This window comes from Sus scrofa, chromosome 1, assembly GCF_054392235.1.
Source record: "Sus scrofa isolate SSC_HxYL_T2T_F1_AM1 chromosome 1, Sscrofa_HxYL_maternal_Yorkshire_Landrace_v2.0, whole genome shotgun sequence".
Lineage (NCBI taxonomy): Eukaryota > Metazoa > Chordata > Mammalia > Artiodactyla > Suidae > Sus > Sus scrofa.
The window spans coordinates 181426155-181447703 of NC_139383.1; the positions used below are offsets into that span (position 1 = coordinate 181426155).

Below are 21549 nucleotides of genomic sequence, written 5' to 3' on the forward strand. Positions count from 1 at the left end.
CCATTAAAGAAGGTGGTACTGGAAAATGAGGTGCCATTGCAATGAAAACTTAAAATATGATTTTGATCAAGGCTGTAGGCCGCAAGAAAACTGCTATAAATGGTCAAAAATGAGGAAACTATTACGAGACCCTAGAAATATTTGACCTGTGGAACACAGTATTGAAACATTTATTAAAGTTATTACCTACAACTGGAAGATGATATACCTGATAAACATATAGAGGTACAAAAACATGAAATCTGAAAAGAAACATTCTGTTTTCAAGCAGTACTTAGATGTACTAGAGACAATACACAACTGCTGAGTGAAATTATTTTTCACCAAATTAAAGTTGCAGCTAATAAGATACAGCCTCAAGGAAAAAGCCTAATTCAGAGATTATCATTTAAAATACCTCAGGTTACAGATCCAGTGAAGGTTGTTATCTTCAAATCTTTTGTTAACACTTCTAAAATAATTAACATCCCTTATAAATCATGGCTCTAAAATAACTAATATGCCATTCAGCAAGAAAGAAAATGATGCTGTAATGAATAAGGTAGTATTTTCATTGAAATATAATACATCCAAAATACACACAACTGAATCCAGAGACAGAGGCTGTGGAAAGAATTATGGACACAGATTTTGGCAGAGTAGACCTGAAAAATTCACAGAAAACCCATAACCTTGTAAAACAGTTGTGTTAGCAAAAAGGACCAACCTAGACTAAAAGAAATGAAGAGTTCTTGAGAAGTTAAATACTTCTTGGTTTCCAAATTCCTGCAAGTAGTTAAATGGATTGCCAAAAAGGACATGTTCTCCAATCCTCTCATAGTTTGCTAAGGAAGTGATAAAAGAGAAATGAACTCCTAGAAGCCAAGGCTGAGAATAATGATCTATGGACTTATTCCCAGAATTTAAGTCAAAGAATATATTCTACCCCCAGGTAATGTCAAGTGGGATTTCAGAATTGTTACGGACCATGACTACTAAATACTTCCCATCCTTCGTCTTTTAAATGGGGGAGTTTGTTGCAGTTATCCTGTCACTCTACTATCATCATATAACAGATAATTTGACTTTTTAGTTCACAGGTCTTCAGATCAAGAGACACTACAACTAGATGTCATCAAAATCAAGATATCTTGGACTTTGTGCCTGATGTCATGATTGGGTGAAACTTTTGTAAGTCGTGTGATAAGGAAAGGAGAAAGAAGCAGATGTTTTCAGGAAGATTGATCTTAACTCTAACTATACAGCTAAAAATGAAATCATAGTCTAGTTGTTATGAGTATACTGAGAAGCTAAAGAAGAATTTAAATACTTATTATCTCTTTGTCATACTTTATATTTTAAAATGTTAGTAATAATATATACCTAACCTTGTTGTAATGAGTATAAAAGGCACTATATGAAAAGATTTGACATAGCATTGTGACTCAGTATATTATGATCCATGTTGTTCCTAACTGAATTACCAGTTTTATATCTGAATTCATTTTATATCTATTTTTGGAATATTAAAAAACTACATTTTCATTTGATAAATAGTCATGATTTCACACTAACATCTTGAAAGCTGATGAAATATTCCAACTATAATTTTGTTCTTATATAATTCTACCATTAACACAGACATTTAGGCTGTTAGAATGTCTTATTTTTATTGTCCATTGCTATGCTAATGATATATGCTAATTTTGACTATAAATTCTGGTTATTAAACTTCTGTATTGCTAATTAGAAAAAGAGCATATTATTAATTTCTAAAGAAAAGGTATATTTAAAATAATAATTTTAGGCCAGATTTTCATTTTTGAAATATTTCTTGAAAATACCTATTCATTAAGAATTTCCATTTGCTAAGCAGATACAGTAGTTTAGCAGTATTCATTTTAGTGTTCCATTTTTTTTTAAATTTTGGAAATAATCACTTAACCATTCATTAATGCGATAAAATGCTGTAATGGCACTTGCAGTGTCCTATTAATCACTCTATTGTAATTATGACAGACCTCTTTAGCCAGTATGGTACCATTTCTTTCAGAAACATATTACAAGTTTGAAAAGAGGCTTGCTCCTTACTTTTGCCACACACACTGCCACAAACACACTCAAGTTTGGGGGAGGCAAATCTATGTCTTAAACTCTGATTGTATATAATAAAATGTTATTAACTTTTACAGGTAAATTTAAAACCTGGTTACATCTGTTACTAAAAGAAGCAAAAATGAATTTTAGTAGCTTAATATAATTAAGAACTTATGATAAACACCAGAACCTTGCACTGGACTCTCTCTCCCCGAGACCCATGTTCAGAGGTTTAGAAGTGATGTGGTTTTGTAACCCCTCTTACCAAGTGTTCCTATCCATGCTATATATCCAGAAAAAATGAAAACATTAACTTGAAGAGATATGTGCACTCCAGTGTTCATAGGAGCACTACTGATAACAGCCAAGACATGAAACCACCCAAGTGCCCATCAACAAATGATGGGCATATTTTATATATATAATGGATTTTTACTCAGCCATAAGAAAGAATGAAATATTTCCATTTGTAGCAACATGATGGACTTGGAGAATATCGCACTAAGGAAGTGTGACATACAAAGACAAATATGATATCACTTATATTTGGAATCTAAAAAATAATACAAATGAATCTCTATAAAACAGAAAAAGGCTCACAGACATAGAAAACAAACTTGTGGTTACAAAAGGGGAAAGGGAGGGAGTGGGAAGATAAATTAGGAATATCCTAAATTATAATTCCTAGAGTGCTGTACTATTTTTAATACTTTAAGAATAAAGGTGATATGGTATTGGCAACTACTATACATGAAACAGATGAGTAACGAGTATTTACTGTATAGCACAGGGAACTATATTCAATACCGTATAATTACCTATAGTGGAAATTATCTGAAAAAATATATAAAACTGAATCACTGTGCTGTATACCTGAAACTAATGCTGTAAGTCAATAATACTTCAATTAGAAAAAAAGAGTGGGGGAGTAACTGGGCTTGTTCGAAATTCTCTCTTGAAGCTTTATCCATAAGGAAAAGTGCATCAGATGGTAAAAGCCAGTATCATTAAGTATATCTACTGGCTAGTCCCTTGGGGAGAGTCGTCATATGCTTCATCTTAGCTGTTTTACTCCAAAGAGCTTATCTATAACTCTAAAGCAAGAAATCATTTCTTCTGGAATTACTAGGGCTCTTGGTTCAACTGATACTTCTTCACCTAAGGTAGCTATGGAAATATCTCCCATCTTGATTTCTTCCTATTTAATGCTGAGAAGTAGAGTATCTTCTGAGACTTGTATCATTTACATAATTGCAGTTTATTGCTTAATTTCATCACTGATTATGTCATAATAACTGACAAAGTCATATACACATATACTTTTAAAGTATATTCCATACAGCTTATAGTGCATTTACACTTTTAGTATTTTTTGCTTTATCTTGTTTAAGGCCAGTGGAATTTATTTCTATCTTTATTTAAAGGAGAGCTGTTCATATTTTGAAATGCTGTTACAGTGATGTATCAGTTACATTCCTTCTTTCTTTAGGCCTATAACTTGCCAATGAAGTATTTCTGTTACCATTGGTACAAGTGTAGCATATGGAAAATGTAAATCATTTCACTCTCTTTAGACTTACTTGTGACAAAGCTTTACTCAGGGATGCTTTGCTTAAGCAATTAGTCAACCATAAATTCTATAATGCACAACATCTTGCATTAGTGGAAAAGCAAGCTACTCTGGAAATCTAAATTCACATAAATTTTCCAGATTTGAGACTGGGTTTTTTTTTTAATGGAAACCATTTGGTCTATTTGACCCTCAGAGACAACCAAGTAGGCAGCAGCATGAGGTTTTGATAACATATGGGTTAATTAATAAAGTCTAACCAGTCAGGGAAGTGTTGGATTTAAAGGCATTTAATAAGATTAGACTTTCAAACATTATTTGGTGCATTAATTCAAATATTCAAATTGGCACAGCCCAGAGGCCCAGAAATGAAAAAAAAAATGAGGGCAGATAGGAATAAAATTAAATTTTAGGAAGGTATTAAAATAAAAATACACTCACAACCCGAAATTTAGAAATGGAATTAGAGTTTTTCAGCCTATTAAAACTCACTACCATTAGTATATGAGGCCACCAAAGTAGGTAGACTGATAACTGTGTAAGCAGATATGTATTTAAAAAAAGAAATTATTTTTTTCAGCATTAAATTTGAATCTTCTATACAGTCTACTAAGGTAATTTCACCAATACTGGAGAATCTTTATTCTTAAGGTATTAAAAGCAGTACAGCATTTTAGGAATTCTAATTGAGGATTTTTGCTCTATAACTGGTATGGTATTTCATACTCATCATGCTAATACCTATAATGTTTATGTCTGTGGCCTGCAATTGTCCACTGATAATTAGATTCAGGCCAGCGTGGGAACCACAGAAAGAAAAAGTAAACTTTTCTTCTGAGAACCCAGTACTATTGAAATTAACTGTGAAAAGAGAAATACAAAAATCACTAGAAGCATATCCTGCCAGCTACTTCTAAAATGTACTGTTTGTTGCATTTACGAGATAATATGCCTTTTTGTACCGTAGTAGTAAATTAAAACTAAAATGAAATTAAAACAGAGCCTGTTTCCACCATGTTGTAAATGAAAGTCATTATAATTCAATGCCAGATATGAGTCAGTTAATTCTACCTCAGCCAAAGCTCTGATATTTCAGAGAACAGCAGATGTTACCCTTTATACTACCCCATTAATATACCTAGTGAGTTATTCCACTCTTATCCCCAGGGCAGAGAATAAAGGCATATTTTCCTTTCTATTCCTTAAGCAAACCTACTTGCTCCCTGAAGCACAAGATTTAATTATCCTTATTGCATTATATTTGCTTGAATAGCTACAGAAGTTATTAATGGGCATAACATTTTCTGATCTTTTTCATGAAATTCAGCTATGATATTTATGCTGATTTAATTACCTCTAGCACATTAATTAGTCCAGCAGTAAGAATTAAGGACTTAGGATTTATAACAAAATTTATTCCTATTGATTATTATGATATGTGACAGTTTGGCTAATGGGAGAGTTTAAACATAGAATTCACATATGTATGTAAGTTTCTGGGAAAAAGGAACTGGAGACCTACTATATTTACTAGCTGTTTATGGGGATATCTACCAAGAAAGGACCCTGGAAACCTAGTGGGTGCTAGATCAACTACTAAATGCCTGTGTAACCTTAGGCAAATAATTTAGCTTCTCTGTGTTTCAGCTGCATCATCTGTAATAAAGAGGAAATAGTGGTAATCTTTACATTATAGAGTCTTTTTTATATTAGTTTAATATCTATAAAGCACTGAGAGATATCTGGTACATCATATGTTATACATAAATGCAGTGATTTTAATAATAATAATAATTGAAAATAAGCAGAAGGGACAGACTTAAAAACAGAGAGTGAATTTATGTTCAGTCACTTGACTGCTAGGTAGAAATCTAATGAGGAGTTAAACTTTGAGGATTTTTATGACTGAATCTCAAGTTACGAGTATGTCAGGATAAATGGAATTAATAATTTTGGGTAATATCAAATTTTAGTTACTATTTGAAGACAATAAATAAAGGAGAAATTTGAGAGAAAATGAGCAATTAAGGAAAGAGTTAGGACTAAACACTGGTATTGGAAGACTTTCGTCAGTCGGGGAAAGAAAAAAATAATGTAAAGGATATTGGGGTAGAGATAAGGAGATGGTTGGTAGGAGGAGCAAGAAAAATTACAGTACAAGGACATGGAAAAGTGGCATACAGTGTTAAAAGCAGTAAAATAAATGTATCAAAGGAAACCAGTGGCTTTGAATATGGAATTTATTGGTATCCCTTGATTGCAGTTTCAGAATTTGGTGGAGGAAAGACACTGACTGCACTATATTGGGAAGTAAATGTTGAGCTGAAGCGAAGGAAGCAGATTAGAAAACTTCAAAAATTTAGGTGGTCAGTTTAAGGCTTGATTAAAAATAGAAAGAGAACAATGACCACAAGCCAGTCATATTATGAGATTTTACCACCTGCTTGTCTTAAAAATCTCAAGTTTTGAATTTAGTTTGAAGTGATTGAGTTGATAGTGAAGAAGCAAAAGCAAGTTTCTCTCCAGAAAAACCCATTTCCACACAGACCTCAAGTAATTCACATACTTAACATTCCAGAAAATGTGAGCTTTCTCGTAGGAAATCAGAAAACTCATACAGAAACAAAGTACCAAGAACAAGATCTAGCAGAAGTGATGCAAAGCAAGATCAGAAACATAATAATGTGAGATAGTGAATGTCAGACATAGTTTTAAATAAGCACTTCTTAAAGAATGAAATAAAAGGTGGATTACAAATATGAGCAAAGAGAAACAGATTAGAAAATGACTGGGTATATTTGAAATGAAATAAAATACAAAGTCCAGAAATGAAAAACATTTAATTAAACAAACAAACAAACAAAAAACCACAAGGGAGTTCCCATTGTGGCTTAGTGGAAGTGAATCTGACTAGCATCCACGAGGATGCAGGTTTGATCCCTGGCCTTGCTCAGTGGGTTAAGGATCCAGCATTGCCATGAGCTGTGGTGTAGGGTGCAGATGTGGCTCAGATCTGGTGTGGCTGTGGCTGTGGCTCAGGCCAGGGGCTGCAGCTCTGATTCAACCCCTAGCCTGGGAACTTCCATTTGCCATGGGTGTGGCCCTAAAAAAACAAAAAGTTACACTGTAGATATTTACCCTGTCAAATGTGATGATATAACTTTTTGTACTTCATACTTTAAGGTTATATAAGCATATGACATGTATTAGTTTTCTATGCTAATATTAATTATATTTTAATATATATTATTGTATTATATACTAATTATTATAAACATAACAGTGTAAAACAACACACAGTTATTTCCTCATAGTTTCTGTGGGTCAGGAAAATGGCCATGGATTCTGCATGGCTGCAATCATTGTGGTGGTTAGGAATGGGTTCTCATAGAGAAGCTCAATATGTAATGAATTTGCTTTCAGTTTCATTCAGGTTGTTGTAGAAATAATTCCCTTGCAGATGTAATACTGAAGGCCCTGTCCTATTGCTGGCTGTTCTCTAGAGGCTGTCCTCAACTCCCTGGCACATGGGGATCAGGCCAGTAAAAAGAGCAAGACAATCTAGAGTGAGCCTGCAAGCAAGATGAAATCCCTTCTGTTGTAATCATGGAAGTGACATTTCATCACCTTTGCCTTATTCTATTGGTTACAACCAAGTAACAGACCCCATCTACACTCAAGAGAAGAAATTATATAAGAGCAGTGAATTATACATGGGCATAAGTACCAGGATACAGGTATTATGGAGAGTCACTTTAGAGTCTGTCTACCATTTGGTAATAACTGAAGCCATACAGGAATATCCATACATGAAGTGCATAAAATAAAATGAAAAGTAAGTTTCCCTCCTCCTAAGTCTTTTTATCCCCAATAGTGTCTACAAAATGTAAGGGTTTCCTTTACAACCTTCCTAAAAATAAAATCCTCTGATCTTTTTTCCCCAAATGAAAAATGGCCATCAGTAGATGTTAGACTGAATTCTACCCCTTTCAACTGCCAATTCATATGTTGAACTTCTAACACCCAACATGACTGAATTTGGAGGTAGCATCTTTAAGGAGGTAGTAGTTTAGGTTAAGTGAGGTCATAAGGTGGGACTAATTCAATAGGATTGCTATCCTTGTGAGATGAGGAAGAGACATTGCGGATCATGTGCACAGGCAAAAGGCCATGTGAAGACACAGTGAGAAAGCCACAGTCTGTAAGCCAAGGAAAGAGGTCTCCCCAGAAACCAACCCTGATGGTGAAAATTTCTGGTTTTTAGAATTGTGAGAAAAAAATTCTGTTGGTTAAGCTATCCAGTCTTTAGTATTCTGTTATGGCAGCCCTATCAGATCAATAAAGTAGCTCATAGTTTTAGTAAACTTTAAGATATATCTGAAGGCATTAATTAGAATGTGGTAAAAAAAAAAGGTGAAACATAAAAGATAAATATCAGGCAAGAAGAATAGAGTACCAGCGATACTGCATTAGAGCACCAGCAGGAGAGAAGAAAGAATATGAAAAGGGAAATACAAAAATAAATAATGGCTTCAAGAATTCTGCAGAACTAGTGTCTGTCAAGAGCTTTGAAAGGTTTTAGATGGTCTACCTGTAAGCTAATGAGTTAGTCACCCACAGTTTTATAGAAGTTGGCAGAAGATTCAAGATGTCCTGATCAGAGAAAGGACTTAATACTCATGAACCAGTAGGGATCATGAGCTCCATATTTGCTTAAGATATTCCTGACCTCCAAATCTGACAAAAGAGATGCAGAAAGGTCTAGGAGGATGATATTCATAGTAGATTGTGTGACAGCTGGGAAACTGAGCTTAGGGAACACAAAATTTTAAAGGTGGTATTAGCAAACCTGCCCAATATTTGCCTGGGACACATATTATTCCGATCAGCAAACAAATTTGTCCTTTGATCGGAAGGAAAATCCTCTCTATATTCCAAGGCTGTTTTCTATACAGATACTCTTAAAAAGATAATCCAGAACACAGCATCCAATATTTCTTCAAAATTTGTACAGATATGCAAGAGAGACCTATGGAGAACTGCTTCCCAGCAAAGTCACTGCCTCCTACAAAGCCCACTGACTTCAAAGACGGAAGAGTTTAATGATTTTTCACCTAGATATACATCAAAATGAGACTACAGAACACCAAAGGCAAAGAAGAATCTGAGAGGCAGCCTGAGAGAAAAGATATTTCACCTACAAAGAATGGAAAGAGCCAATACGTGACTTTTCAACAGTGTTAAAGGAAAGCAGGTGTCAATAAACTAAAATGATCTAAAAAAAAAAACAATCAACCCAGAACTAAAGAACCAGCCCCATTTTTCCAAACAAAACAACAATAACAACAACAGAACTGGGTTTGCTACCAAGAGAACCTCACTAAATAAAATTCAAAGGATATTATTTCAGCCAGAAGGAAAAGTGATCCCACTAGAAGGCCTGAGAAACATAAAGAGATGAGCAAAGAAAGTGTCAAATATTGTTATAAATCTACACAAATATTAGCTCTAAAAGGGAATAATAATTTTCTTGTGGGTTAACGTAAAATAGAACTCAAACACACAAAACTTACAGCATATAAGTCAGGAAGGGCAGGGCAGGAGCTAAAGAGCTCAATAGAAGGGTAAACATGTAAATTTGATTTTAAAGTTTGCTAAGTTTGTTGAAATTCCTATACAATTACTAAAAGATCAGAAAGAATACATATATTTCAGAAGGATAAAGGGAAATAAAGGGAATCTCACTGCTATTACGAACATCCCAGCAAAATGTTTGATATGTTAAAACGAGTCTTAATTTTACTGAAAGGACTCTGAGTAAAGCAAATGGAACAATATTATTTCTTCAAAGCAAGAGCCTCCAAATACCTTTGCTGAGAGTGTTTTATCTAAGACTGCTGATGTAACAATAGGTGAAAGAAGATTTTTTTTCTCTAGAAATAGGGTTGTTGATTAAAAGAGACAGACTCGAGAAACTGACCATCAAAATAATTTTTTATACTTTTATGTGTCAGTACATTTCTACCTCAAGATTTGTTTCATATTAGGCAAGCTGACTGATCATCTTTGTGGATTATCTTATCTATTAGTCAATTTTTTCAGATATGTTTTCCAGTATATTATTTACATATTTATTTAAAGTTTGTGGGGTTTTTTGGGAATTATTTCAGCACCTTGTAGATTCAACTTCAAAATGATATAAACATGTTCCACATTATGGCAACTTATTCTGCATATTTTGGAAAAAAAAAGCGTGTTCTTTCAGTGAACATCTATCCAAAAACTATATAAATTAATCAGGATATAGAGAAATTTTTGTGTGATTTTTGACTCTTTTGTTATTTTATTAATGTGTGCTATTAACATCTGCAATGAAAATATAACATATTTTATCTTTTTTCTTTTTTTCCTTTTTTTATTACTCAAATGAATTTATCACATCTGTAGTTGTATAATGATCATAAAAATCTGATTTCACAGGATTAACATATATTTTAATACAGAAAAGATTTACATGATTCTGATACCATATCTAGTGTACTTTTAAAAATATCATAAAAAGAATTGGAGAATAAACATTCACAACTTCAATTGCTGTACATAAAATATTTTAAAAATAAAGATGTAGTAGTGGCATCTAATTAATCCATTTCAAACACTGATAGCATTCCTTATGACAACCTTATGATATCCTTCACATGTTAGAAATTAGAAACAGGATATGCAGTATAATTTTAAAATGTAAGAGGACTTTCTTTTTAAAATGGAAAAAATACAAATATAGAAGTACTGAATTTCAAAATGCAATAAATTGATATCTTTATCTACCTTAATGCGTTCTTTCCTTACTTAACATTATCTATAATGTTACCCTACCTCATATGCTCAGCATATTAACCTTATATGGGTACCATTGTAAGGATTTAAGAGTTAAATTTGGAAAAAATCTAATTACTGAAAGTATTTGCCCTTTATTTTCTAATACACAGGGGCATCAGAGTATTATGTTAATTATGGTGCAGAGATTGCTTTATAGGTTTGATTTATTGGGCAGCAAAAATCTATTCTTTCAAAAATAAGTGCAGATACATGTGTTCTATAATTTCATGCAGCTGATCTCTGACCCATCTCCCAGATAATCATACATTGAATGGAAAGGAGGCTAAAGTGCTGCCAGAGGATCAAGTGGTATATTCTGGTGACAGGAGAAAATGAATAGGCACATCAATATGTAATGATATGCCTAGAAGCAATTTTCTGCTATTGAAAAAGTTAAAACTAATGTAAAAAGTGTATTCCTTCTGTCCTTATAGGAGGCTAGCTGCAATTAATAAAACTTTAAAAAACAAGAGTTCCTGTCGTGGTGCAGTGGTTAATGAATCTGACTAGGAACCATGAGGTTGCAGGTTTGATCCCTGGCCTTGCTCAGTGGGTTAAGGATCCAGTGTTGCTGTGAGCTGTGGTATAGGTTGCAGATATGCCTTGGATCCCGCATTACTGTGGTTGTGGTATAGGCCAGTGGCTACAGCTCCGATTAGACCCCTAGCCTGGGAACCTCCACATGCCATGGGAGCAGCCCTAGCAAAGGAAAAAAAAAAAAAAAAAACTTTAAAAAAACAAAAAAATAAAACTTTTCAGTTTCTCCATTCAAGAACTGTTAAAATATTTTACAGCTTAACAATGGTTTTAACATGACTGGAGAAGAAAATTCTGTCCAGATAATCTCCAAAGGTTCATATTTATTAAAAAAAAATGTTTTTCAGAGTACTTTTTAAAATCTGAGGGATAATTTAAAGTTTTATTTGAGCAATATAAAGGTTTAACATTTTAAAAATCACTGAGTTGTAATATACCTATATCAAATACTTAAAGCAGAATCCAGTAATAATTACCAACTATATTTTTCTCCTTTATTAATAATATACCCTCTCTGAAAAAATATATTTTCTTGTTGTTTTTACATTTACATAGCACATTGAATATCATGGATTCAAGATTTAAAAGTAAGGAAAAAGAAATTGGGCAAGCAATCAAGATGGTGGAGTAGAAAGACATGGAACTCATTTCTCCCCACAAGCACATCAAAATGCGTTATATGTGAAATAATCCTCACAGAATACCAACTGAAATCCGGCAGATTTCTTATGCAACCAAAGTTTCATAAAATATCCCCACATAACTTGTTAGGACAAAAGGAAAATAAATAAATAAAAAGGATCTTGATGGGATCTACACTCCTGGGAGGGAGCTGTGAAGCAGAAAAGGTTCCCTTACCCCGGAAACACTTTCACTAGCATGCCTGCTTGTGCTTGGCTGAAACTTGGGCTTCAGTGAACATACTCAGTGGGAAAACTCTGTTTGGATACACACAGTCATTAGAGGGATACTTCCAAATAAAACCAACCTTTCAAGAGCAAAGTAGATAGCTCTTCTAAATCCATAGATTCAGATATATTTAAGTAAAATGAAAAAGCAGAGGAAATAACTCCCATTAAGAGAACAAGAGAAATCTCCTGAAGGAACAAACAATGAAATAGACCTCTCCAATCTATCAGATCCTGAGTTCAGAAAGAAGGTAATCAAAATGATAAAGGAATTAAGAAAGACTATCAATAGAAACATTGATCATTGTAATAAGGAACTAGAAACTATAAAGAGGACTCAAAATGAGATAACTTGGAGTTCCCTTCGTGGCTCAGTGGTTAACGAACCCAACTAGGATCTATGAGGATGCAGGTTTAATCCCTGGCTTTGCTCAGTGGGTTAAGGATCTGGCATTGCTGTGAGCTGTGGTGTAGATTGTGGACACAGCTTGGATCATATGTTGCTGTGGCTGTGGTGTAGGCTGGCAGCTGCAGCTCCGATTTGACCCCTAGCCCAGGAACCTCCATATGTTACAGGTGCAGCCCTAAAAAAAGCCAAAAAAAATTAGGCAACTCAATTTTCAAAATAAAAACAGAGCTAAAGGCAATGAATAGTATACTAATAATGTACAAGAACAAATAAGTGATCTGTAAGACAGAATAATGAAATTACCCCAAAAGAAAAGCAGACAGAGAGACAAATATAAAAAATATAAGCAACACATGAGCTCTATGGGATAATATAAAGCATGCCATTCTATGCGTAACAGGGATTCCAGAAGGAGAAGAAAGAGAAAAGAGGATTGAAATTGTATTTGAAGAAATAATGGCTGAAAACTTCCCAAACCTAAAGTAGAAAACATATATCCACATACAGGAAGTACAGAGGGTCCCAAATAAGACATCATCAAACAGCATCACAGCAAAACATATCATAATTAAAATTGCAAAATTTAAAGATAAAGAGAGGATTCTAAAGGAAGCAAGAGAAAAACAAAGTTAAAAGTAAGCCTCCATAAGGCTACCAGTTGATTTCTCTACAGAAATTGTCAGACCAGAAGGGAGTGGCATGACATATTCTAACTCCTTAAACTGAAAAGACTAGGATACTCTATCCAGCAAGATTATTTTAGAATTCAGGGAGAAACTAAGAATTTCTCAGACAAGCAAAAACTTGTATTCTTTTAGAATACGGAACTGCTAAATCTAAGCTAAAAGGAATACTGAAAGGTCTTCTCTAAACAGAAAAGAAACAAGCACCTTATAGGAAAGGGAAAAATACAATAGAAAAGGCAAATATATAAAAAACTGAAGATCACTTAAGTAATCCAATACATTGATTAAAAACCAATCAAAATATTTTGTAATTGTGATTGTAAGTAAAATAGACAGCAAAAGGATAAACATGGATATCAAAACAGGATATAAAAATCACAAAATGTGGGGGAAGTAAGTAAAAAAGTATAAACCTTTTAAAATATATTTGAACTTATATGACTATCATTCTAAAACAAATAGATATAGCTTACAGGTAAACAGGATATAAAAATCACAAAATGTGGGGGAAGTAAGTAAAAAAGTATAAACCTTTTAAAATATATTTGAACTTACATGACTATCATTCTAAAGCAAATAGATATAGCTTACTTGAAAAATAGGGTAACCACACATCAAAATATACAAGAGAATGACAAATACCAAAAGAAAGGAACTCATGCATAGTACAAAAGAAAACTATTAAGCTACAAAAGGAAAGACAAAAGGAAGAAAGAACACAGAACTACAAAATCAACTCAAACATAAGATTTAAAATGGCAATAAATACATATTATGATAATTACTTTACATGTTAATGAACTAAATATTTCTATCAAAAAATATAGAGTGGCAGATAGGATAGCAAAACAGGAACCTGTAATATCCTGTCTACAAGGGACACACTTTAAAGCAAAAGAAAAACAGAGATTGGAAATGAAGGGATTGAAAAACATATTTCTGGGAGTTTCCATTGTGGCTCAGCTGTAACAAACCTGACTAGTATCCATGAGGATGAGAGTCCGATCCCTGGCCTAGCACAGTGAGTTAAGGATCTGGCTGTGAGCTATGCTGTAGGCCACAGACATGGCTCTGATCCTGTGTTGCTGTGGCTGTGGTGTAGGCTGGCAGCTACATCTCTGATTCAACCCCTAGCCTGAGAACTTCCATATGCTTCAACTGTGGCCCTAAAACCAAAAAAAAAAAAAAAAAAAAAAAAAAAAAAAAAAAAAAAAAAGCATTTCATGTAAATAGAAAAAGCAAGACAATGGGAGGAGCAATACTCATATCAAAAACAGACTTGAATTCAAAATACACAAATACATACAAAGAAGGAGACTATATTATATAATGATAAAGGGATCAATGCAAGGAGAGGGAATTATACTAGTAAACATATATGTAACCAATAAAGGAGCACCTACATATATAAAGTATAGTATACTAACAGATATAAAGGGAGTACTTGACAGGACTAAAATAATAGTAGGAGACTTTAAAACCCCACTGACATCAATGCACAGATTTTCTCAACAGAAAATCAATAAGGCAACAGAGATCCTAAATAACACAATAGGATCGTTGGACTTAACTGATATCTACAGGACACTACATTCACAAGCCTCAGAGTACATATTCTTTTTAAATACTCATGGAACATTCTCTATAATAGACCACATACTGTGACACCAAACAAACCTCAACAAATTTAAGAGAATAGAAATTTAAAAAAAAAATCTTTTCTGATACAATGGTATGAAAGTGGAAATCGACCAAAAAAAAGAAAAATGAAAAAAAGTGATTACATGGAGACTAAAGAATATGCTCATAAAAAAACAATGGGTCAATGATGACAACAAAGATAAAATCAGAAAATACCTCAAAACAAACAATTGAAACACGACCTTTCAAAATCTATGGGATACAGTAGAAGCAGTCCTGAGAAAGAAGTTTATAGTGATACAGGCCTTTCTCCAGAAACAAGAAAAATATCAAATAAGCAATCAAATTATCACCTAAAAGAATTAGAAAAAGTACAAACAAAACCCAAAGTCAGCAGAAAAAAAGAAATAAATATCAGAGAGTACATGAATAGAGATTTAAAAAACAATGGACAAGATCAATAAAACCAAGATCTGGTTTTTGAAAGCATAAATAATATTAAGAAAACATTAGCCAGGCTCACAAAGGCAAAAAGAGAGAGGACCTATATAAACAAAATAGTAAATTAAAGAGGAGAAATAACAAATACTATAGAAATACAGAAAGTCATATGAAAATAAGGGGATTCACGAACATCAAAATCACAATTAACTGCTGAACAACTATTGGCAAAAAAAAATGGAACTGCCAAAAATGATATTCTACATCCAAAGACAAAGAAGAAGCCACAATGAAATGGTAGAAGGGCATTCATAATAGAATCAAATCCCATACCTACCATGTGGGTAATCTACAAACCGGAAAATAATTATATCACAGAATTCTCCCACAGGAGTTAAATTTCTGAGCCCCACATCAGACTCCATAACCTGAGGATTTGGCATTGAGAGCAGGTGCCCCCAGGGTATTTGGTGTTGAAGGCCAATGGGGGCTTGATTGTGGGAACTGCAAAGGACTGGAGGAAACAGAGATTCCACTCTTAGTGGGAACTCACAAGTTTTCATGTGTACCAGGATACAGGGCAAAGAAATCACTCCAAAGGACCCTTGCCAGACCTACCACCAGGTCTTGGAGGGTCTTCTGCAAAGGCAGGGAATAGCTCACTGAGGGGACAACACACTGGTTGCAGAGGTAGCGGGAAGTACTAACTGGTTTGAGCCTTCATGGAGGCTGACACTTTGACTGCAAAAGCTGGCCCACTCAACAGCCTTTGATACCAGTGCTGAGACACCTGAAGTAAAGCAATCAACATGATGGGAACACAGTTCCACCCATCAGCAGAGAGGCTTCATAAAGTGTTCTTGAGTCCACATCTGCCTTTAAATATACCCTATCACAAGCCTTACCCACCAAATGGACAAGAGACAACTCCACCAAACAGTGGGCAGGAACCAGTCCCTCCCAACAGGAAAACTACACAAGCCTCTGGACCAACCTCAACCACCAGGGGACAGACACTAGAAAAAAGAGGAACTACAATCCTACAGCCTGTGGAACAGAGAGTGAAAACAGAAAGTGAGGCAAAATGAGACAGCAGAGGAATATGTTCCACAAGAAGGAACAAGACAAAAATCCCAGAAGAACAAGTAAGTAAAATGGACAGAGGCAATCTACCCAGAAAAGAATTCAGATAATAAAAGTAATGATCCAAGATCTGGGAGAACAAGACTAGAAGCACAGACTGAGAAGATACAAGAAAAGTTTAAGAAAGAACTTGAAAATGTAAAGAACAGGAGTTCCCATTGCGGCTCATCAAAGACAAATCTAACATACATGAGGATGCAGGTTCAATCCCTGGCCTTTCTCAGTGGATTAAGGATCTCATGTTGTCATGAGCTGTGGTATAGGTCACAGACACGGTTTGGATCTGGCCTTGGTGTGGCTGTGGTGCAGTCCAGCAGCTACAGTAACAATTCAACCCCTAGCCTGGGAAACTCCATATGCTGCAGGTATGGCCCTAAAAAGAAAAAGAAAGAAAGAAAGAAAATGTAAAAACAGACAGAGTTGAACATTACAATAACTAAAATGAAAAATACACTAGAAGGAATCAATAGCAGAATAGAAGAGGTAGAAGAACAGATAAGAGAGCTGGAAAATAGAATGATAGAAATCACTTCCACTGAAAGAATAAAGAAAAAAGAATGAAAAGAAATTGGGATAGTTTAAGAGAACTCTGGGAAAACATTAAATGCACCAACATTTGCACCGTAAGGGTCCCAAGAAGGAGAAGAGTGAGATAAAGGGCATGAGAAAATATCTGAGGTGGAAACAGGTGAAAAATTTCTTAACATGGGAAAGGAAATGATCACCCTATCCAGAAAGTGCACAGAGTCCCATACAGGATAATCCCAAGATGCACACAGAGACACAGAATAATAAAACTGACAAAAAATAAAGACAGAGAAAATATTTAAGCATCAAAATAAAACCAAAAAATTACATGCAAGAGACTACCTATAAGGTAATCAGCTGATTTTTTCAGCAGAAACTCTGCAGGCCAGAAGGGAGTGGCATAATATATTTAAAGTGATAAAAGGGAATAACCCACATCAAGATTACCTATCAAGGCTTCAATTCAGATTCAACAGAGAAATTAAAAGCTTTACATAATGGAAAAAGCTAAGAGAAATCAGCACCTCCAAACCACTTTTACAACAAATGCTTTTCTAAGCAGAGAAGAAAAGATCACAACTAGAAACAAGAAAATTGTGAACTGAGAAAGCTCATGGCTAATGGCGAACATAGAATAAAGTCTGAAAAGTAATCACTAGAGAAGAGAGGGAAAATAATGGATATTTAAAATGCATTTGAAATTAAGAGAAGAGCAACTTAAAACAATTACTAATTATATAGGCCACTATATGGAATCTCATGGTAAGTGCAAACCAAAAACCATAAAGAGATATACAGATTTAAAAAAATAATCTAAACACAACATTAAAGACAGTTATCAAATCAAAAGAGAACAAAATAAGAAAGGAAGAAAAAAAGAATGCGACAAAAAGAAATCCAAAACAATTAACTGAATGGTAGTAAGAACATAGATAGATATTAATAACTGCTTTAAATGTAAATGGATTAAATGCTCCACCAAAAGATATATCCTCGCTAAATGGATATGAAAACAAGACACATATATAGACTTTCTACAAGAACCTACTTCATATCTAGAGAAACATGGATACTAAAAGTGAGGGGATAGAAAAAGGTATTCCATGCAAATGGAAAACAGATTAAAGCTTGAGTAGCAATACTCATATCAGACAAAATATATTTTAAAATAAAGACTGTTACAAGAGCCAAAGAAGTTCACTACATAATTATCAAGGGATCAACCCAAGAAGAAGATATAACACTTGTAAATATACATGCATTCAACACAGGAGTACAACAAGATATGACACAAATATTACTAAACATAAAAGGAGAAACTGACAGTAACACATAATAGCAGGGGACTTTAACATCTCACTTACATAATGGACAGATAATTCAAACAAAAAAATCAATAAGAAACACAGGACTTAAATGACACATTAGACCAAAATAGACTTAATTGATATTTTTAGAGCATTCCATCTGAAAGCAGCAGACAAATTCTTCACAATCACACATGGAAAATTCTCCAGGATTGATCACATTCTGGCCCACAAAGCAAGCCTCAGTAAATTTAAGAAAATTGAAATTATATCACACATTTTTTTTCCAACCACAACACAATGAAATTAGAAATCAACTACAAGAAAATAAAACTGTAAAAAAACACAAACATGTGGGGCTAAAGAACATACTACTAAACAACTAATGCATCACCAAAGAAATCAAAAAAGGAAAACATAAAGCACTTTCAGAGAAATGAAAACATGATGATCCAAAACCTACGGAATGCAGAAAATGTATTTCTATGAGGAAAGTTCATAGTGGTAAAATCTTACCTCAGGAAACAAGAAAAATTACAAATAAACAACCTTACCTTATACCTAAAGTAAGTTGAGAAAGATGAACAAACAAAACCCAAACTTAGTAGAAGGAAAGAAATCATAAAGATCAGAGAAGAAATAAATGAAATAGAGGCAAAGAAAACAACAGAAAAGATCAATGATGCTAAAAGCTGGTTTTCTGCAAAGATCAACAAAATTAATAAACTCAGACTCATCAAGAGAAAAATGGAGAGGACTCAAATCAATAAAATTAGTAATAAAAAAGGAGAGGTTACAAGAGACATCATGGAAATAGAAAGGGTCATAATACAGTACTACAAGTAAATATGACAATAAAATGGACAATCTAGAAAAAATAGAAAAATTCTTAGAAAGGTACAATCTTCAAAAAATGAATGAGGAAGAAATATAAAAGATGAATGGACCAATCACAAGTACTAAAATTGAAACTGTGATTTAAAATCTTTCAACAAATGAAAGTCCAGGACCGGATAGCTTCACAGACAAATTTTACCAAACATTAAAAAAGGGTTAATAGATGCAGACTACTGCCTTTGGAATGGAACAGCAATGAGATCCTGCTGTGTAGCACTGGGAACTATGTTTAGTCACTTATGATGATACATGATAATGTGAGAAAAAAGAATGTATACATGTGTATGTAACAGGGTCACCATGCTGTACAGTAGAAAAAAATGTATTGGGGAAATAATTGATTACAATTAAGACTATAAAAATTTTTTAAAAATAAATCATCTGCTGGAAAAAAAAAAGAGTTAATAGAAATCCTTCTGAAACTATTCCAAAATATTGTAGAGGAAGGAAAACTTCCAAATTCATTCTATGAAGCCATTATTTCCTTGATACCAAAATCAGACAAATATCTCACCACAAAGAAAATTACAGGCTGATAACACTAATGAACATTGACGCAAAAATCCTCAACAAAATACTAGAAAACTGAATTCAATAACACATTGTAAGAATCATGTACAATGATCAAGTTGGATTTATTTCAGAGATGCAAGGCTTTTCTTATTTTTTTTATCAGAAACCTCTGATTTTTCTTTTTCTTTTTCTTTTTTTTTTAGGGCTTCACTCACAGCATATGGAAGTTCCCAGGCTAGGGGTCCAATCAGTGCTGTAGCCACCACAGCAAGGTAGGATCTGAGCTGTGTTTGTGACCTACACCACAGCTCATGGCAATGTTGGATCCTTAACCCACTGAATGAAGCCAGGGATTGAACCCATATCCTCATGGATGCTAGTCAGGTTCATTAACTGCTGAACCGTGATGGGAACTCCAGCAAGGCTTTTTCAATATCAACAATTAAATCAGTTTGATATACCAAATTAACAAATTAAAGAATAGAAACCTTATGATCATCTCAAGATGCAGAAAAAGCTTGATAAATTCAGCACCTGTTATGATAAAAACTCTCCAGAAAGTGGGCAAGAGAGTAGATACTTCTATATATTGAAGGCCATTCATTATGAACCCACAGCTAACATCATACTCAACAGTGAAAAGCTGAAAGCATTCCCTTTTAAGTTACAGATTACATGATACAATACACAGAAAATCCTCAAGATGCTATCAGAAAACTACAAGAGCTCATCAGTGAATCAGTATTCACAAGATAGAAATTAATACACAGACAACTGTTGCATTTCTATACACTAACAATGAAAGATCAGAAAGGGAAATTAAGGAAACAATCCCATTTACCAACACATAAAAAGGAATAAAATACCTAGGAATAAACCTACCTAAGGAGGCAAAAGGTCTGTACTCTGAAAACTGTAAGATGATGATGAAAAAATTGAAGATGACACAAACAGATAGAAAAATATAGCAAGCTCTTGGATTGAAAGAATTAATATTGTCAAAATGACAATAGTACCCAAGGCCATCTACAGATTCAGTGCAACCTCTATCAAATTACCAGTGGCATTTTTCAAAGAACTAGAACAACAACAACAAAAAAAACATTAAAAATTTGTATGGAAAAATGAAAGACTCTGAATATGCAAAGCAATCTTGAGAAATAAAAATGCATCTGGAGGAATCAGGATCCCTGACTTCAGACTATATTACAAAGCTACAGGCATTAAACAATACAGTAGTGGCACAGAAATAGAAATATTAATCAATGGAATAGGATAGAATGCCCAGAAATAAACCCATGCACTTATGGTCACCATTGATGTACTATAAAGAAGGCAAGAATATACAATTGAGAAAACAATGTTTCTTCAATAAGTGGTGCTGGGAAAACTGGACAGCCGCATGTAAAAGAGGGCAATTAGAACCTTCCACTAACACCACACACAAAAATAAACTCAAAACAGATTAAAGACCTAAATATAAGAGAAGATACTATAAAACTCCTAGAGGAAAACTAGGCAGTACACTCTTTTTGGATCTGAAATGAAAATAAAAACAAAAATAAATTGTACTAATTAAACTTAAAAGGAAACCATAAAGAAAATGAAAAGACAACCTACTGAATGAGAGAAAATCTTTGCAAAGGATGCATACAAGTGATTAATCGCCAAATAAACCAAAAGGTCAGACTCGTCAATATGAAACAAACTATTCAAAAACTGTACAGAAGTTCTAAATAAACATTTCTACAAATAAGACATACAGATGCCCAAAAGGCACATGAAAAGATGCTCAACATAACTAATTATTAAAGAAATGCAAATCAAAAATACAATGAGGTATCACCTCACACCAGTGAGAATGGCCATCCTCAAAAAAAAATCTACAAATAATAGGAGTTCCCGTTGTGGTACAGCAGAAATGAATCTGACTAGGAACCATGAGGTTGCGGGTTTGATCCCTGGCCTCAGTGGGTTAATGATCCAGCACTGCCATGACCTGTGGAGTAGGTTG

General features: G+C 34.0%; 2 long non-coding RNA genes across 6 annotated transcripts in view; one reads left to right on the top strand and one right to left on the bottom strand.

The window, feature by feature from the left end:
- The window catches only part of LOC102162695 (uncharacterized), a 704814-nt gene extending 699486 nt beyond the window's left edge, over window positions 1-5328 (top strand). For 3 of the 4 annotated variants that reach the window (XR_014817879.1, XR_014817892.1, XR_014817882.1), the window contains one exon: window positions 1073-2707. This is a non-coding gene — a long non-coding RNA (uncharacterized LOC102162695). Of the gene's footprint in view, window positions 1-1072 lie in introns of all 4 variants that reach the window. The other variant, XR_014817900.1, reaches the window with a different exon arrangement.
- Window positions 1-21549, bottom strand: part of LOC146406898 (uncharacterized) — a 465910-nt gene that overhangs the window by 72671 nt on the left and 371690 nt on the right. The gene's annotated exons all lie outside the window — the stretch shown is intronic.